The 19,892-nt window shown below is 36.8% G+C and overlaps 1 pseudogene; it reads left to right on the top strand.

Moving 5' to 3' along the window:
• Positions 1-11,236: 11,236 nt before the first annotated feature.
• Positions 11,237-12,360, top strand: LOC111906522 (agamous-like MADS-box protein AGL8 homolog; annotated as a pseudogene).
• The last annotated feature ends 7,532 nt before the right edge of the window (positions 12,361-19,892 follow it).

A 19,892-nucleotide genomic window follows, 5' to 3' on the forward strand; every position in this document is an offset into this window, starting at 1 on the left:
CAGGCCCACGAGAGATCTTAAGAGACAAAATGGAACATCAATCTGGGTGTTTCTTTTGCATGTCTTGCAGGTTTAAATAAAAATTTTAGTTTTTTTAGCACGATAGAAGAACCCAGAAAAAATAGACATAGATTAATCCAACATATTGAAAACCAAGAAATTGAAGTTTCCCAGCCACAAGAAATAGAAATCTCTGACTTGAAAACTTTATCCAAACCATAAAAAAATACCCACACAAACATATTGCATTAGAATACTAAGAACATAGTGACAGAGGGAGGGGTTACCTGGACACACACACATACACACATATAGAGAGTTCCATTAGTTGCCAAATCTTGTGTTGGATGAAGCCTGTATAGAAGAAGACTCTTTAAGAAGGGAAAAAATTGAAGCAGCAAAATAAAACATACAGATCAAATCGAAGCGTCTTCCTCTAGGTCATATGCTTCGCTCGTCCTAAAATACTCAACTTGTTCATCGTTCTGTATATTGACACAAAAAAATGAAAAATAGACTTCAAATCAAAAATCAAAGCCACCCATAAACAAAAAACAGCAAATAATAAAAACTAAGTTCAAAGAACACGAAAAAGATTATAACACTATCCAGAGAGAGAAAAGGAGAGCGAGGACAGAGAATGGATATTAGGGGAATAAGGGAATGTGGAAATTTATACTGGTTACGGATATTTAGAGAAAGGGCGAAAGCTGGGGGAAAACATCGGAGAGATATGCGACGGTAAGGTGGGAGACGGCGACGGTTTAGGGTTTGTAGAGAGAAGATGTGGAAGTGAATGGCTAAGTGAGTGAGCTCTGGATTTAATTTTGGGCCTTGAGGGAAAAGGAAAGTGATGGGATCCGTTCCTTAGTAAGACGCAGCATGAGATGTTTGTACATGTTGCAATATATATATATATATATATATATATATATATATATATATATATATATATATATATATATATATATATATATATATATATATGAGAGAGAAAAAAAAATTCATTGATTTAGCATAGTAACTTTGTATTATTATTTTGTGTTAACATATAGAAATCATTATATATTATGGTTACATATTTATTTTTACCTTAAATTACTATATATAAATAATGTAGAAATTGACTTTTATCCACAATAATTATTTTTCGATCTCAAAACCTAAAAATTTGTATGGGTTGGATATACATATGACATTGAAGAAACTAAACTTTGAATAGAAATTCAAGCGTTAACTAAACCCCAAAATTCTAGCAAAAGATTAAATCCCTTGATTTATAAGGGTAGACAAATTTAAATTAATATTAGTCTATGTTCAACTCGAATATTAGTATAGGATGTTTGTAACGTCCCAATTTTCAACATCAAAATTTTCATTTTTATTTGTTCAAAACATTCAATTACATCAGAGTATAATTTACATTATGTGGAACATGACTGTAAATGTGCGTGTGAACCTTGCACTTCAACGAAGTGCCTAAAAAACATTTATAACAACTGGGTAAGCGTTAGACTTAATGAGTTCTCCAAGATACTATATATTACAATACATATACATGTATACAAATGGGCCCCGCTCCAAACTATATAATGGGCCCCGCCTGAACTACCTAATGGGCCTTGTCCACATACATAACATGCCCCACCCAATTTGCATGAAGGACCATGTTAATGCATAAGAAGTGAACCTTTAGTAATCCGAACCAAAGCAAATCCAAAGTAAATTCATCAGTTCGAGATGTGAAGAGCTCAGAGCTCTGAAGTCCTTTTGAATCCAATATGAAGATGTTCCGAAATTTGAGTATGTACAAGCATTTAATGGTTTTTGAGTTTAGTTGATGTAACAGTTCTTAGGACTAAATCAAGTAAATATTTGAAGTGTCAAAATTGTCAAACACTTAGTATTAACTAGTCCTTGGAATGTTTTCATGGTTTGTACCATGTCTCTCCTTTACTATTTAAGGAGTAGATGTTTCATGTAATTGACACCAAGAATAGCAAGTAATCAATAATCTCTTCACATCAGTTTCAAACTCTCTTGCAAGATAAATTTCTTTCTCTTCACATCAGTTTCAAACTCTCTTGCATGTAATCTATAATTTATAAATAGCAAGTTAAATATTCAAGAAGCCGGGTACATAAGGACTTCTAACTTACCAAAATATCGTAACTGTTGGATTAGTGTCTAAGCCCGTAACCATATTTGGTAAGTACTTGACCCGGTTGTGCATGGTCCTTTTGGGTTGCCTTCACCAAAACAACTTGACTGGAGAAATAATAGAGAAAGAGGTTATTATGATTTATTAATATATTATAAGAATAATATATTAAAGGAGAAATCATATTTGTTTAATTAACATTGGTCAATAATTAATTAAGAATTAATTTTGTGATCAAATGTAATTAATTAAACTAGAGGGGCTAAATTGTAATTATGTGATAATTGCAAATTAGGGCAATGGATGCCCCATGGATAGGGTGGACGAATTCAAGGTGATAGGGCCTTAGAATTCGTCCAAAGATAAGGCTTCTAGGCTTATCTTATGGGTTGCTTACTGGGCAAGCAACTAGATAAGGATAAGGACTGAAACCCTAATCTATACCCTATATAAAGACCCCTTAGGCCTTAGGAAATCGGCCACTTGGTGGTATCAGAGATTATGGTTAAATTGTTTTCAATTAGAATTATACAATTTTATGAATTTAACACTTTAGGGTTTATGGCCAATAAACCCTAGGAGGCAAGGATTTCGAAATTAGGGTTCTTGAACCCTAGTTTTTGAATTTTGATAAAGATTTTCAAACCCTTTCCTTTTTGCCCAAGATTTCAAAATATAGGGTTTGCAAACCCTAGGATTTTCGAAATATGCCTCCTCCCCAAGATAAGATTCTAAATTTTAGGGATTTGGATAATCCCATATCTTGTAATTATCTTTTAATGGTTAAATATGGTAATTAAAGATTTTGAATTATTCCATCCCATGATTTTTGAAATCTAGAGGGATTTAAGGGATTAGGATCAAATTAATTGTTTAATTTAAGATAATCCTTTATGATTTAGTAATTCAAATTAATTGTTTAATTTAGATAATTATTAAATCAAGAGGTTTAATATTTAAAATTTTAATTTAAAGGTTTTAAATTTTCGAAAATTTTAAATTGAAATTAAAACCCTAGTATTTTAAAATGTTTAAAATACACCCTATACTATTATATTATTACAAGATTAATATATATATATATATATATATATATATATATATATATATATATATATATATATATATATATATATATATATAACTATAACTAAAATGCTAGTCTTACCGTTAGTAGGCCTCATTCACGAAGCCAATCTATAAAGGGGTATAAGGTTATGGCCTATAAAATGACCATTTAATGGGTATCCACTCTTACCCACCACTTCCTTGATTGGTGGAGGGTCGTTAGCCGAACGGGTAGGATAGGACAATCCTCTATTCATTAATAAGTATAATGAATCTATATAAAGTAACTAAACGTTTTTTACAAAATTCTCAATCCTAGTTACTTTAGGCAAAACTAAATTGATGCAATCCCATGAAATTACACTTTGCACCCTTGCTAAGAAGTTAGTGGAGCGTGTGTGGTTAACTGGCACACTAATTGGTTCTAAGCGAAGGTGGCAAAGGGTGACTCATTGTTTGTCATAGTTCGATGGAGTGTGTGTGGTTAACCGGCACATCGAATAGGTGACTGTAACAATGAGGGCACCATGTACATTTGCATGGTTATTCACACTCGCTTTGTGATCCTCGGCATCCCAGTCACAAACGAGAGGGGCATATCAAGATTTAAACATGCCATTGAAAAGTTCAATGAATCTCAAAAAGGAATCTAGGAATTCTCAATACATTTAAAACCTAAACCTTTTATGTTTTTCATGGTGAAGAATTAGTGAATCGTCATTCACTTACCTCCAAATTATTTGCATGTTGGATTACAACGTCCCTTTTCTAATATGTAGATAATGTTGTTGGATCCTAGCCCTAATTTCTCATTTTGGGTGTTTAATTAGGGATTCAATTCTAATCAAACTTTGTTCCTTTCTATTTGCAGATGTCTAACGCAAATTCCAACAACGCTGCTGCTAGTTCATTCTCGCTAATGAGCCTATGTCAAAAGGTGACATTTGACGGATCAAATTTCAACGAATGGATAAGATACATTCGCATGATTGCTCTCTACAAGGAAAAAGAATATGTACTCGACGAGAAGCTTGAAAAGATCAATCTGGAAATTGCTACTCCCGAAGAAATGGCCGTCTTTGAGACCCATGAGCGTGATGCAACGAAAGTTCATTACATCATGCTAGCCACAATGAACCTTGAACTCCAAAAGTCCTATGAGGGCATGTATCCGTACGAAATGCACCAAGATTTGCTGGAGAGGTACCGCCAAAGCGCAAGGCAAGAGCGCTATGAGATCATCACCAACATGATCACCGCTAAGATGGGAAGTGGAGAATCCCTAACCTCGCATTTGCAAAAGATGCAGAGGTATGTTGATCGTCTTCGCAAGTTAAATGTTAACTTTGGGGAAGATTTGGAAATCGACATCATTCTTCACTCCTTGCCCTCGTGCTACAACCAATTTAGGATGACCTACCACATGAACAAAGAAGAGGTCACCCTAAGCAAACTCCAAGGGCTCCTAAGGACTGCTGAGAGCAACCTCAAGGACAAGTCTGTTGCATTAAATCCCACTCCACCCGCTGCTCCTGTTTTGGCCATTGGGCAAGGGAAGGGCAAGAAGAGGAAGGCTCCTTCAAATAGTCACCACAAGGGAAAGCCCCAAGATGGTACCTCTTCTAGCGGAACCAAAGTTGGTTCTGCCAAGCCTAACTCAAACCCAAAGGAGGCAGAGTGCCACCACTGCCACAAAATAGGGCATTGGAAGAGAAGCTGCCCATAATATCTGCAAGCCATCAAGGATGGGAAGATCAAGCCGTCCTTCGCAGGTATTTACACAATTAAATCTAATGATTCATCTCATGCTATTTCTCGGGTTCTTGATAATTAAATCTAATGATTCATCACATGCTATTTCTCGGGTTCTTGATATAGGATGCAGTTTTCACATATGTTCTGATTTGTAGGGACTAAGAAGTGATAGGGATATGGAGCGTGGAAGAATAAATCTAATCATGGGGAACAGAAGATCGTCGCCTGTCACCAAGATTGGAGTGTATTCTCTAGCGCTTAGTAATGGATTAGGTTTAGATTTAAATAAGTATTGCTATTCGCCATATATGGCAAGAAACATCATTTCATTTCATGGTTTGTTTAGACAAGGGTTTAGATATTCGTTTAATAATGAGAATGGTTCGATTTATGCTTATCTAAATGGTGTTTTATATTTTGAAGCATTACCTTGTAATGGAATTTATGAAACTGTTATGGTTGTAGATAACCTAGGAAATGATGTGTGGAGTCATTCGACCTTAAGGACGATGACGTGTGCGAGTCTTGTTTACTTGGAAAGATGACCAAGTCACCCTTCACTGGCACTAGTGAGAGGGGTGATGGTTTATTGGATCTCATACACACCGATGTGTGTGGGCCCTTTAGATCCACCACATGGGATGCGAACCGCTTCTATGTGACTTTCACCGATGATTATGGTAGATATGAGTATATTTAGGGGTGCAAACGAGCCAAGCTACTCGTGAGTTACTCGAGATCGGCTCATTAAAAGCTCGACTCAAAACTGATTTTAAACGAGCCCAAGCCGAGCTCGAGCTTAATATTAAGCTCGTTTATTAAACGAGTTCGAGCTCGAGCCTATGTCACTAAGCTCGATTAGGCTCGCGAGTCTAAATGAGCTTGTATATAATATAATTTATTATTATTATTTTTATATATTAAAATAAAAATATATTTAGGGAATTAGGAATTTATGGTAATAATAAACGAGCTTCTTAACGAGCTCGAGCCGAGTTTAAGCTTATTTAGGCACGTCGAACAAAAAACGAGTCGAGCCCGAGCCCGAGCCCGAGCCGAGCTTGTATAATTATTTACGAGCTCGAGCCGAGCTCAGTACAAGAAAGCTCGAATCGATCCGAGCTCGAGCTCAAGCCTCGTATAACTTACACGAGCTCGAGCCGAGCCTGATCAGGCTCGAGCTCGAGCCGAGCCTGATCAGGCTCGAGCTCGGCTCGAGCTCGTTTGCACCCCTAAGTATATTTACTTAATCAAGCACAAGTCAGAAATATTTGAAAAGTTCAAAGAGTTTAAACAAGAAGTGGAGAATCAATTGGGCAGGAAAATCAAGATGCTTCGATCCGATCGAGGAGGAGAGTTCCTAAGTCTTGAATTCCACGACTATCTCAAGGAATGAGAAATAGTTTCGCAATTGATGCCGCCTAGGACACCACAGTTGAATGGTGTGGCTGAGAGGAGTAATCAAACCCTGTTGGACATGGTTCGTTCCATGATGAGTCGTGCTTCACTACCTATCTCATTATGGGGGTATGCCTTAGAGACTGCCGCCCATATCCTTAACTTAGTCCCTACAAAGAAGGTTGCCAAAACACCTCACGAGATGTGGACAAGGAAAGCTCCCTCGTTGGAACTTATCAAGGTTTGGGGTTACGAGGCTTTCGTAAGACGAGAGACTCATGAAAATCTCGAACCTCGTAGTGAGCGATGTATTTTCATCGGCTACCCGCAGAAATCCTTTGGATATCTCTTCTATAGACCAAGTGACAATGTTGTCTTCGTTGAGAGGAGAGGGGTTTTCCGAGAGCGAGAACTCATAAGCCAAGGAGACAGTGGGAGGAAAATCGATCTTGAAGAGATTCAAGAGTCGAGTGATGAAGGAACCTCTAACGCTGGCGCTCAACCCGAGGAGGAAACTCCGGTTGAACCAATTGACGAGTCCTTACCTCTTAGACGTTCCGAAAGAGTTAGAGTTCAACCCCAGTTGTATGGTTTTCATATTACTATCGAAGGGGACACGTATATTAGTGATAGCACACTAGTAAATCTAGATGAACCTAACAACTATAATGAAGCCATGGCATGCCCGGAGTCTGCAAAATGGAAAGAGGCGATGGACAGCGAGATTCAGTCCATGTATGACAACCAAGTTTGGAATTTGGTTGACCATGTGACCGGACGTAAGACGGTTGGGTGCAAGTGGATCTTCAAGAAGTAGACCGACATTGATGGGAATGTGCACACGTATAAGGCGCGATTGGTTGCGAAGGGCTTTACTCAAACTCCCGAAGTTGACTATGATGAGACCTTCTCACCAGTTGCTAAAATAAATCTATTAGGGTGATGCTAGCCATTGATGCATTTCATGAATATGAAATATGGCAAATGGATGTCAAAACCGCTTTCCTTAATGGGAAGTTGGCTGAGGATGTTTACATGGCTCAGCCAGAGGGTTTTGTCGATACGAAGCATCCCAATAGAGTGTGCAAGCTTGAGAAGTCCATTTATGGACTTAAGCAAGCATCTCGCAGATGGTATCTTTGCTTTGATGAGAAAGTCAAAGAGTTTGGATTTGTACGAAGCGAAGATGAATCATGTGTGTATGTCAAGGCCAGTGGGAGTATAGTTAGCTTCCTCGTTTTGTATGTCGATGACATACTACTCATAGGAAACGACAGCCCGACTCTGCAGGAGGTTAAGTCCTGGCTCAGGAAGTGCTTCGCTATGAAAAACCTCGGAGAGGCTTCCTATATTTTGGGAATAAGGATAGTGAGAGAGCGAAGTAAGAGACTAATAGGACTTAGTCAGAATACTTACTTGGACAAGGTACTAAAACGTTTTAGTATGGAAAACTCAAAGAAGGGAGAATTATCGATACAAAGTAATGCCAAGTTGAGTAAGACTCAAAGTCCGAGTACCGAAGCCGAGATAGCAGAAATGAGCCGAGTACCTTACGCTTCCACAGTTGGCTCAATCATGTATGCTTTGACTTGTACTCGCCCTGATGTGGCCTTTGCTTTGAGCATGGTCAGTAGATATCAAGGGAACCCTGGCAGAGCACATTGGACTGCAGTCAAGAATATCCTTAAGTACCTTCGGAGGACCAAGGAATGGTTTCTAGTCCTCGGAGGGAGTGATGACGTAAAGGTGCGAGGGTATAGTGACGCCAGCTTCCAAACCGACAGGGACAACTACCGTTCACAGTCGGGCTGGGTCTTTACCCTTAATGGAGGAGCAGTGACTTGGAAAAGTTCCAAGCAAGAAGCCGTAGCTGATTCAACGTGTGAATCAGAGTACATTGCAGCGAGCGAAGAACTTCATTGGAGACCTTGGAGTTGTACCTGCCATAAAGGAGCCTATGGAAATTTTATGTGATAATGAAGGAGCGGTTGCCTTGACCAAGGAACCGAGGGATCATGGTAGATCTCGACATATCAACATAAAATATCACTTTATTAGACATCGGGTAGAAGAAGGACTCCTCTTAGTTAAGAGGATATCGTCAGAGGATAACCCAACAGATCCGCTTACGAAGGGACTGACTAGGGTTAAGCACTTGCAGCACGTTAGGAGCATTGGGCTGAAGGACGATGTTAGTTTGGATTAGATAGTTTAGAAACGTGTAATAGATAAATGTAATTGACATTTGATGATTAAATAAAGGTGTATTATTTATTAGTACAGTTACTGTCTTATGTTGATTGTTTAACTATTATTTTGATTTGCATGTTTTGATTTCCTGAATAATTGAGTTAATTAAGAATAATCGAATTATTCAAACGGTCCACAGTCGTTCATATGTTGGAAGTAGGTATGAATGAAGACTGTCATGAATTGGTGTGTAGATTGTCTGAAAAGGTATTAGACATAACAAAGGTTTGTTACAATGTTCATGAGTGCTTATGAATGAGTTTTGAGCATTGGAATAAACCCGCACTTGCTGGAATCACTTCATGGAATTTACCACGAGTGATCGCAAGATGATAATATCATATAGTCATAAAACCAAGATATATGGTTTATTGTTTGCTAATTGATTGTACATTGATAATGCAAAACCGCATTAGTAAATTGATGTCATAAAAAGCATTGTTGTGTATAATTTGATTAGTGAGTAGTAAATGCATATAAGTCCAAGTTTATCTGTTTCTTTTATCCTAAGAGGGTAAAAGCGATATCAGGGCCCCTCGATGATTTGATTTGACTTATGTGTCGGGCCCGGTCAGGACTGAATTGATGTGTTCAATTAAGTTCTATGTCAAATGAATCCGAGATCGAGAAACAAACTTCTGGACAATAAGTATGACTATGTTCCATGATATTGTCCGCACGATATCTAAAATAGAGGACTGTACGATCCCTTATCTAAAGGACATGTTACTAATAAGATCAGAGTTCGACAGCGTCTTTAAGAGCTGCGATTGCTAATCGAGTTATACTTGCATTTGTGGTTACTGGACTTATCCAAGTGGGAGACTGTTGGATTAGTGTCTAAGACCGTAACCATATTTGGTAAGTACTTGACCCGGTTGTGCATGGCCCTTTTGGGTTGCCTTCACCAAAGCAACTTGACTGGAGAAATAATAAAGAAAGAGGTTATTATGATTTATTAATATATTATATGAATAATATATTAAAGGAGAAATCATATTTGTTTAATTAATATTGGTCAATAATTAATTAAGAACTAATTTTGTGATCAAATGTAATTAATTAAACTAGAGGGGCTAAATTGTAATTATGTGATAGTTGCAAATTAGGGCAATGGATGGCCCATGGGTAGGGTGGACGAAGTCAAGGTGATAGGGCCTTAGAATTCGTCCAAAGATAAGGCTTCTAGGCTTATCTTATGGGTTGCTTAGTGGGCAAGCAACTAGATAAGGATAAGGACTGAAACCCTAATCTATACCCTATATAAAGACCTCTTAGGCCTTAGGAAATCGGCCACTTGATCCCTAGAAGGCTTAGAGCCGATTTCCTGCCTCTCCCCTCTCTCTCTCTCTCTCTCTTGCCTCTCCATTTGCTTGTGGTGTTTGTGAGCCATTAGAGGTACTACACTTGTGCTTTCAAGATTAAGAGATTGAAGATTTGTGTTGTTATTGCAATATAACAACAAGAGGTATGTAATCACTTCTACTACATAGATTTCGAAATACCTAGGTGTATGCTAGGGTTCTTCTTGTGTTCATAAAGTTGTGTATCTAATAGAGAAAACATAGATCCAAATCTAGGGTTGCATGCACATATAGGATTGTTTGTATAAAACCCATCAGTAACTACTAAGGAAAAATTTAGACCAAAAGAGTAGAAATCGAGAGAGAGTGAATTGAATGTTGTGTAGGAAGAATGAACTCGAGACATCTATTTATAGGCTGATCATCGACCATGCGCGTCATGCAAGGGTCATGCACGCCACATACAGAGTCGACGCTGCTCCTCAGGATTGCTGACATGTGGCGATCAATGGTTGGAGCGACGTGGCGCCTTCTAGAAGGTCGTGTGCGGGGAGCAGACGCGTGCGACGAATTTCAAACTTTAAAATTGTATAACTTCTTCATACGAGCTCTGTTTTTTTACGTTCTTTATATCAATGTCTAGCTATCGATGAGATCTAAAACGTTCTTTTAGACTATGTTGGCTAATTTTGAATTTATTTATTTCACATAGGCTTAGACTATTAAAGCCCATAGAAAATGCATAACTTCGTTATCCGAAATTCGTTTTTATCTTTGGACTCCTATTAACGAGATCTTCAACTCTCGTTTAGATTGTTTTGACTAATAATCAACTAGTCTAAAATTCGATGTTTGGGTTGTGTACTGCTACGCCGAATCTTAGAAAAATCATAACTCCCTTCTAATGAAGTTTGATTTGGACGTTATTTATATGAATGCTCTCGGTTTAACGACTACTACGACTTTGGTTTAGGCTACTAAGGTAAAAAGTAATCTAACGAAAATTTACTATTTACAACGTGCATTGCCGAATCGGGTCGAATTGCTAAACTTCGACAGACCATAACTTCTTCGTTATAAGTCCGATTTAATAACTCCTTATATCCCCGTAATCCTTGCCACAACTAATTCAACTTTCATCAAAGGAATTCGGCCTAATTCTTATTCTATTTTGGACGCGTATTTAATTCTTATTTTATTATATTGTTGTAAGCAAGCATGCATAAACCACATAATATTCAAATAATTTCTCTTTATTATATCATATAAGTTACAATTGTTGACCCTAATTATTTAGTTAATGCATAGCAAGAAACGCGGACGTTACATAAAATTACGATTTTTAAGAAAGAATCCACGGAGACTAGAGAGTGATGGAGATAAATCGGTGAAGTGTTGCATATTGGTTGTTAATCACAAAGGATGATTGAAAATTACCATGTTATATTCCTTTTTGCTATAATTTTATAATAACGTATGGATTATTTTTATTTTATAATAAATTATAGGGTAATTTGACATTGGAACATGCGAAGCTCAAATCTAGAATTGAAGTTTTGCAAAAAACATAGAGGTAAAATATATTAAACCATTTTTTCAATATATCTATGATGGAAAATAATGTATGTTAATCTACTCGTCATAAGCATATTATGGAAGAAGACCTTGTTTCCTTGAGTCTCAAAGAGCTTCAAAACATGGAGCACCAAATTGATACATCTATTGACATATTAGATTGAGAAAGGTATACATATGCTGCTTTAAAAATCATAAAAATAACGTATGTTTTTGTACAATGTTTTAAACAAAACTTATGTTGTTATTCATAGAATAAGCTTATGGTTGAGACAATTTCTATGCTACAGAAAAAGGTACGTAAGTAAGGATAGGTACGTAAGTAAGGATATCTTTCAGTTACATAATGTAAATAAAAAAGAAGTGTAATCATGAAGCATAAAAATTACTTTATTTTTATTACACTTGGTGAATCAATTCATACAATTTAATTAAAAATGCCCAGGGCATGGCATTGCATAATCAAAACAACACTCTGTCAAAGAAGGTAAAAGTTTTTGAAAATTTTAACTCAAATACAAGGTGTTTAATTGTTCTTAAAATGTCTAGCATACCATATAAAGCAATTAAAAGTAAACACTACACATATAAAACAAGTAAAAAAAAGAACATTCCCAACAACCTCTTGTAGAGCAACAAAACACTACAACATGCCTTCAATTCATTTTAACACCTTCACTAGGTTAGCTTCTTGATCCCTTTCTCATATTATCTATATATGTATCTCTATCTCTATCTGTATGTAGGATATGTGATGGAGGAATTGATGGATCGGTTGAATCAATTCCAAGAGAAGGTCAACCTTCAATAGTATTGCCTCCATGGATGCTTCAACACATAAACCATTAGAGGCTTCCTATGTAAAAACAAGACCCATATTTTCGATGTGTCCTCTTGAAAATCAAATGGTTTACGGATATGTAAAACATATACAATTTCTACTATTTGTGAGGAGGGGTGGACTTTTAAATATTATAAGAAGGATGTAGCATAAATTTTATATATATGTATGGTCAATGGCATGGGCCATATATGAAATAGCAACTTTTATTGTACCACATCAACATGTACCAAAGGTTATTATCAAATGAAAGGAACTGAAAACCTAAGTTTCTTTTTGTAAAGGAAAAACTAAAAAAAAAAGATATTGATGACTTTTATACAAACAATCCTATGTGTGCATGCAACCCTAGAGTTGGATCTATGTTATCATTATTATTTATACAACATTATGAACACATAAAGAAACCTAGCATGCTTCTAGTAATTTGTAAAATCACAAAGAAGGATGAAGTACATACCTCTTGTTGTTATATTGTAATAACAACTTAAATCTTGAATCTTCTTGTCTTTGAAAGCAAGTACCACAAGTGTAGTACCTCTAATGGTTCACAAACACCAAGAGCAAATGGAGAGGCAAAAGAGAGAGAGAGAGAGGGGAGGTATGAAATTTAGATCTAGGAACCCTAGGGATCAAGTCATGGACGAATTTCATATGCCAAGGGGTGTTTATATAGGTGCGGGGATTAGGGTTTCAGTCCTTATCCTTATCTGATTACTTGCCCACCAAGCAGTCCAAAGGATAACCCTAGAAACCTTATCATGGACGAATTCTAAGGCCTTATCCCCTTGAATTCGTCCACCCTATCCCATAGGGCATCCATTGCCCTATTTTGCAACTATCACATAATTACAATTCAGCCCCTAGTTTAGTTAACTTCTTTTAATCACAAAATTAGTTCTTAATTAATTCTTGACAATTGTTAACTAAATAAATATGATTTCTCCTTTAATATATTATTCATATAATATATTAATAAACCATAATAACCTCTTTCTCTATTATTTCTCCAGTCAAGTTGCTTTGGTGAAGGCAACCAAAAAGGACCATGCACAACCGGGTCAAGTACTTACCAAATATGGTTACAGACTTAGACACTAATCCAACAGTCTCCCACTTGGATAAGTCTAGTAACCATAAATGTAAGTACAATCCGATTAGCAATCGTAGCTCTCAAAGACGCTGTCGAACTCTAATCTTATCAGTAACCTGTCCTTTAGATAAAGGATCATATATTCATCCATTCTAGATATCATATAGACGCGAGGCATGCATTGAAATCATTCTCTTAGTCTATGTGTTGTTTCCCGATTTCTGATTTATGACGACTAACTAATTGAACAAATCAAATTAGCCCTAGCCCAGCCGATCATTTACGTTTGTCATCACTAAATCATCGAAGGGCCCACATATATCGCTTTTATCCCACTTTGGGTAAAAGGAACGGATAAAATTCGACTCAATGCTTGCTTGCACTCACTCACCAAATCACACACAACAATATGTTTTATAACACCAAGTTACTGGTTCGTTTACATATTATCAATGTGTAACCGATTCGCAAGATACAACTCACACATCTCGGTTTCAAGAATACAAGATATTATCGTCTCACCAATCGCTCGTGATAAAATCCATGAAGCGATCCAAGTGAGCATGGGTTTAATCCAATGCTCAAAATCATATCCATAAGCACTCATGAACGTTGCAGCAAACCTTTGCTATGTCAAATACACTTTAGACAATCTACAAATCAGTTCATGACAGTCTTCATTCATACCTACTTCCAACATATGAACGACTGTGGACCATTCAAATAATTTGATTATTCTGAAATAATTAATTATTCAGGAAGTCAAAACATGCAAAGTGAAACACAAGAATAATACTAATCCTATATGGTCCCAAACCTTTGAGTATGAATAAAACAAGTTTTATTTATCACAATATCGATTACTCATTATTTGTTGTTTCGGTTAATTAACTTATTACTTGAATTATTACTACAATTTTCCCATGCTCTTAGTATGCACACAATGTTTACCTATGGTCCATACTTTGTGAAATAGATCAAATGAACACATTTCCAATCATACTCATTTCACAACTCCCAATCGTTATCACACGTGTAAGAATATCAAATTCTTGCCACTTATATAATATGTTATATTCTAACGTTTTATGCAACGATCCTTTCGTAATGTCACTGCACTAAAATCACAAAGACTATTGCCAATGAAATTACAAAGTCCTTTATTGGAGATTGTTGCAAGACAATTCCATAGATACGAAGTCTCATATTCAAGGTACATTCCTTTGAATATCCTTCTGCATAAAAGTTTCTAATCTAGACATATAGATTCTTAACGTCCAACTCCCAATATGGAAACATTTCCACATTTTCCATATGACAACTCATTCTGAATAGAATCTTATCTATTCATAATAATGTCAATATATTCCATCCACGACTATACTTCCAACTATCCATAAGCGACCAATCCTTGGCAAACCTTAAATTGTCCTTTGATAGTTGTTTAATAAAATTTAGTCATGTCCGGTTCTACTTCTTTTTTCCCACTTAATGCCCTAGGCATTTGGAAAGTTTTAGAACGGTCAATTATTACAGCATATGCGATCGATCCTAAGCGTATGGAACACAAAGCATAATGTCTTACATAAAGACGTGATACTTTATCAGTCTTTTGCCATAATATTTCTATTTTCCATGTTCTCAAAACTCGAATTAAGAAAAGGGATGTCATAATCACAATCGAATTTTGAGAATGCAATTCATATATTTGACTAAATTTGATTGAAATTTCACGATCTAAGCTCTTAGATTTCGAAATGAAGTATAATATTCTCTCCCTTAATTATAGCAAAACAACTTTTCAACATTGCAACTTTGCCAACAGAAACTTTTGTTTTCTATAATTAATATTGCCACCTTGCAACTTACCATAATTATCATGCTCTCACTAACATGATGATTATGTTCATACCAGCATAACATTTATGCTGAAACATCCCAAAAATACGACCCGGAAATTTCATTTTTAATATAACCAAAAATCATAAAACTGAGTATCACATAACAAAACCATACGCTGCGTATCTCAAACCATACTAAAATACTGTGAGAAAAACTGTGTCACAACTGTATTAAAACATATCTAAGAAACTGAATCAACTCCCAGGACAAAACTGAAGCTGTGGTGTGTGCGATGCCATCATCCCGAGCTCTTCCCTTTACTTGCGGAAGTACCTGAAACCAAAAACTGAAACCGTAAGCACGAAGCTTAGTGAGCTCCCCCAAACTACCACATACCACACAATAACAAATAAAGCACATACTGGGCCTTGCCCACTGCATCAGATTGAAATCCGGAACTGACTGCATCGGACCGAAGTCCGGAACTAACTGCATCGGACCGAAGTCTGGAACTGACTGCATCAGACCGAAGTCTGGAACTAGCTGCATCGGACCGAAGTCCGGAACTGACTGGGACCTTGTCCCCTGCATCGGACCGGAGTCCGGAACTAACTGCATCGAACCGTAGTCCGGAACTGTCTGAACATAGCATAACATAAACACGTATTTGCTAACACATATACTGCATCGGACCGAAGTCCGGAACACATAACAAAAAAACATGCTTGAATCACAAAGACATCAAGCACTCTAACTACTGCATCTGAATGAAGTCCGGAACTACTGCTAACTAAACGGGTCGGCATTGTGGCCGGAGACCCGTTCCTACTGGAAGGAAACTCACCTCGTGAACTGGCTGCTGTGTGTATGGCTTTGGAAGCTATCTGCTGCTGCTCCGGTATCTCCCCGGCTACAATTCCATAAACACACTCAATCAAATACTAATCACTACATTAGGGTAAAATGACTCTTTTACCCCTGGTCAAAGTCAACTCTCCCGATCAAAGTCAACCTATAGTTGACCTGACTCGCTGAGTTGGGCCGCCAAGTCGCCGAGTCTCTATTCTCACTTCTCAACCCTACTCGTGGCTACTCATCGAGTATGGCATCAACTCGACGAGTTCCCTTTCGATTCTAAAACTCGGGCAATCTGCATCCGAATCGCCGAGTCGTATGAACAACTCGACGAGTTATTCTTGAGCTAAGAAGATTGTCTTGGACTCGCCGAGTTGTATGAACAACTCGTCGAGTCCCTCCATTAATGAGTCTGACCTCCATCCAACGTTTTACAGCTGGACCGGCTCACAAACTGGCGGATATCGCTCCGCAACATCTCATGATAACGGGCCTTCTTCATCTCCTCATCGGCTGCATACTGAGGAATGAGAAGAGCCCTCTCCCTGAACTTGGCGTTAATCTCCGCCACGGTCTCTATAGTCTGGGTGAGGTCCTGAAACTCTTTAGCTAACTGCTGCACCTCAATAACCGGTGCAAACTCCGCCCCGAACCTGGTAGAGAACTTGGCGTTATTTCTCCTTCAATATATTATCCTTATATTAATAAATCATATTATCCTCTCTTTCTATTTATTTCTCCAATCAAGTTGCTTTGGTGAAGGCAACCCAAAAGGACCATGCACCATCGGGTCAAGTACATACCAAAATAGTTATGGACTTAGACACTAATCCAACAGTCTCCCACTTGGATAAGTCTAATAACTATTATGCGTATGACCTCGGATCCCGATCTGCAATCGTAGCTTTCCAAAGCCGCTGTCAACTCTGATCATATCAAATACGTGTGTCCTTAGATAAGGGATCATATATTCCTCCATTCTAGATATCATATGAGATATGATTTCTAATCATTCTCTTTGTACTATATCTCGATTTCTGATTTATGACGACTGACTAATTGAACAAATCAAATTAGCCCTAGCCCGGCCGAGCATTTACGTTTGTCATCACTAAACCATCGAGGGGCCCAAAGATATCGCTTTTATCCTACTTTGGATAAAAGGAACGGATAAACTTTGATACAATGCTTGCTTGTACTCACGCACCGAATCACACACAACAATATGTTTTATAACACCAAGTTACTGGTGCGTTTACATATTATCAATGTGTAACCGATTTGCAAGATACAACTCACACATCTCGGTTTCAAGAATATAAGATGTTATCGTCTCACCAATCACTCGTGATACAATCCATGGAGTGATCCAAGTGAGCGTGGGTCTAATCCAATGCTCAAATCACATTCATAAGCACTCATGAACGTTGCAGCAAACTCTTGCTTATGTCTAATACTCTTTTAGACAATCTACACACCAATTCACGACAGTCTTCATTCATATCTACTTCCAACATATGAACGACTGTGGCTCGTTCGAATAATTCGATTATTCTTAATAAACTCAATTATTCTGGAAGTCAAAACATGCAAATGTGAAACACAAGAATAATACTAATGCCATATGGCCTCAAACCTTTGAGCATAAATAAAACTCCTTTTATTTATCACCATATCGATTACTCATTATTTGTCGTTTCGGGTAATCAACTTCTTACTTGAATTACACACTTATCCCATGCTCCTAGCATGCACACAATGTTTACCTATGGTTCTTACTTTGTGAAATAGATCACATTGAACACATTTCCAATCCCTCTCATTTCACAACTCCAAATCCTTTTTCATAAGTGAAAGAATATTAAATTCTTGCTACTCATAGAATATGCTAGATTCTAACATTCTATGCAACTATCCTTTCGTAATGTCACTGCACCAAAGTCACAAAGACTATTGCCAATGATATTACAAAGTCTTCTATCGGAGATTGTTACAAGACAATTCTATAGATGTGATGTCTCTCACTCAAAGTACTTTCTTTGAACATCCTTTTGCATAGAAGTTTCTAATCTAGTCATAGATTTCTCAATATTCAATTCCCAATATGGACACACTTCCATATGTTCCATATGACAACTCATTCTTAATAGAATCTTATCTATTCATAATGATGTCGATATGGTCCATCCAATATGGAAACGTTTCCATATCTTCCAATACTATACTTCCAACTACTCACAAGCAACCAATCCTCGTGAACTTTGGATTGTCCTTTGATAGTTGTTTAATTATTTTAGTCTAAACCGATTCTTGTCCTTTTTCCCTCTAAATGTGCTCGACATTTGGAAAATTTTAGAATGGTCAAACATTAAAGCATTTGCAATCGATCCTATACCCGAAGCGTATGGGACACGACGCATGATGTTTTATTTGCTATGTTCTCAAAATTCGAATTGTGAAGAGGGATGCCGTAATCATAATCGAAATTTTAAGAACACACTATGTACCTTTGACTAAATTTATTAACATTTCTCAACCTAAACCTTTAGATTTGAAATGAAGCATAATATTCTCTCCCTTAATTATAGCAAAACAACTTTTCAACTATTGCGACTTTGCAAAGTATGACTCATGTTTTCTATAATTAATATTGCTAACCTTGCAATACTTTCCTTAATAATCATACAATCATAACTTTTATGCTCCCACTATCTTGATGATTATTATAAAACATAACACTTATGCTCCCACTAGCTTCGACATGTATTCATAAACATCTTAACTTTCAGAAAACAATGCTTATTGAATTTCTTAAGTTCATGTTTCTAATACTTAGTGCTTTGATAATCTTTTATCAAGGATTCTTTATACACCTTTGCCTTCGATAGTTCATATGTGTGTCTAAACAATTAAGACTAATTGCCAAACCTCACAATTCAAATTATGGAAAGGGATGCCGTAACCATAATTGAATTCGAGAATGCAATTTCACTATCTTCTTAAAATCTTTCTTAGTGAAATCATTTCCTCACAATCATTTTCATGAAGGAGGAAATCTTATGACACTTAGATTTTAAACGGTGTAAATGTTATTATCCATGTGAATTTGTCAAAACCAACGTTTACGACAAATTCAAACTCATATGGATCGAACTTTCTTAATCTTGATTTCTTGCCTCATGGTAGCACAGCTGCCCACCACGTCTTCCAAGTAGTTAAGCATCTCACCCTTTCTTATCAATGTACCTTTCATTGATTAAGGTGCTTTGCCTTTTATGCGTTCAAAATGAGAACTCATAGAACTCATATGCATGATTAACTCAATTGGAACAGCACATAATCAAAATAATGTCAACACGACAGGTTGTAAACCTCAACTCGTGTGCTAGTGATGATCGATAAGGTTTATTTGATTTGTTCTTGAAACTTTTCAAGACCATTAAGACTCCCACTGACTCCTTGACATATACGATTCTCTTGTCAAAACATTTCTTGACAAACAAATATTCAAGAGTTAGTGTAGCTTTTATCAAAACACTTCATAAATTGGTCCAAGTTGGTCTTTGTCTTATTCAAGACATCACAATCTTACCACATTTAATGAAAGTTACAAACCTTCTTAATACTTATCACTCATTGTCACAATCTTAACTTTAAGATTTATCATTGGAACGAAGTATGATTGACTTCTTGATTTAACCATTTCTTCAATTCTTGATTCCTCTTCTTAGACATACAATTGTACTAAGA

Source organism: Lactuca sativa, chromosome 1 (genome assembly GCF_002870075.4).
Source record: "Lactuca sativa cultivar Salinas chromosome 1, Lsat_Salinas_v11, whole genome shotgun sequence".
Lineage (NCBI taxonomy): Eukaryota > Viridiplantae > Streptophyta > Magnoliopsida > Asterales > Asteraceae > Lactuca > Lactuca sativa.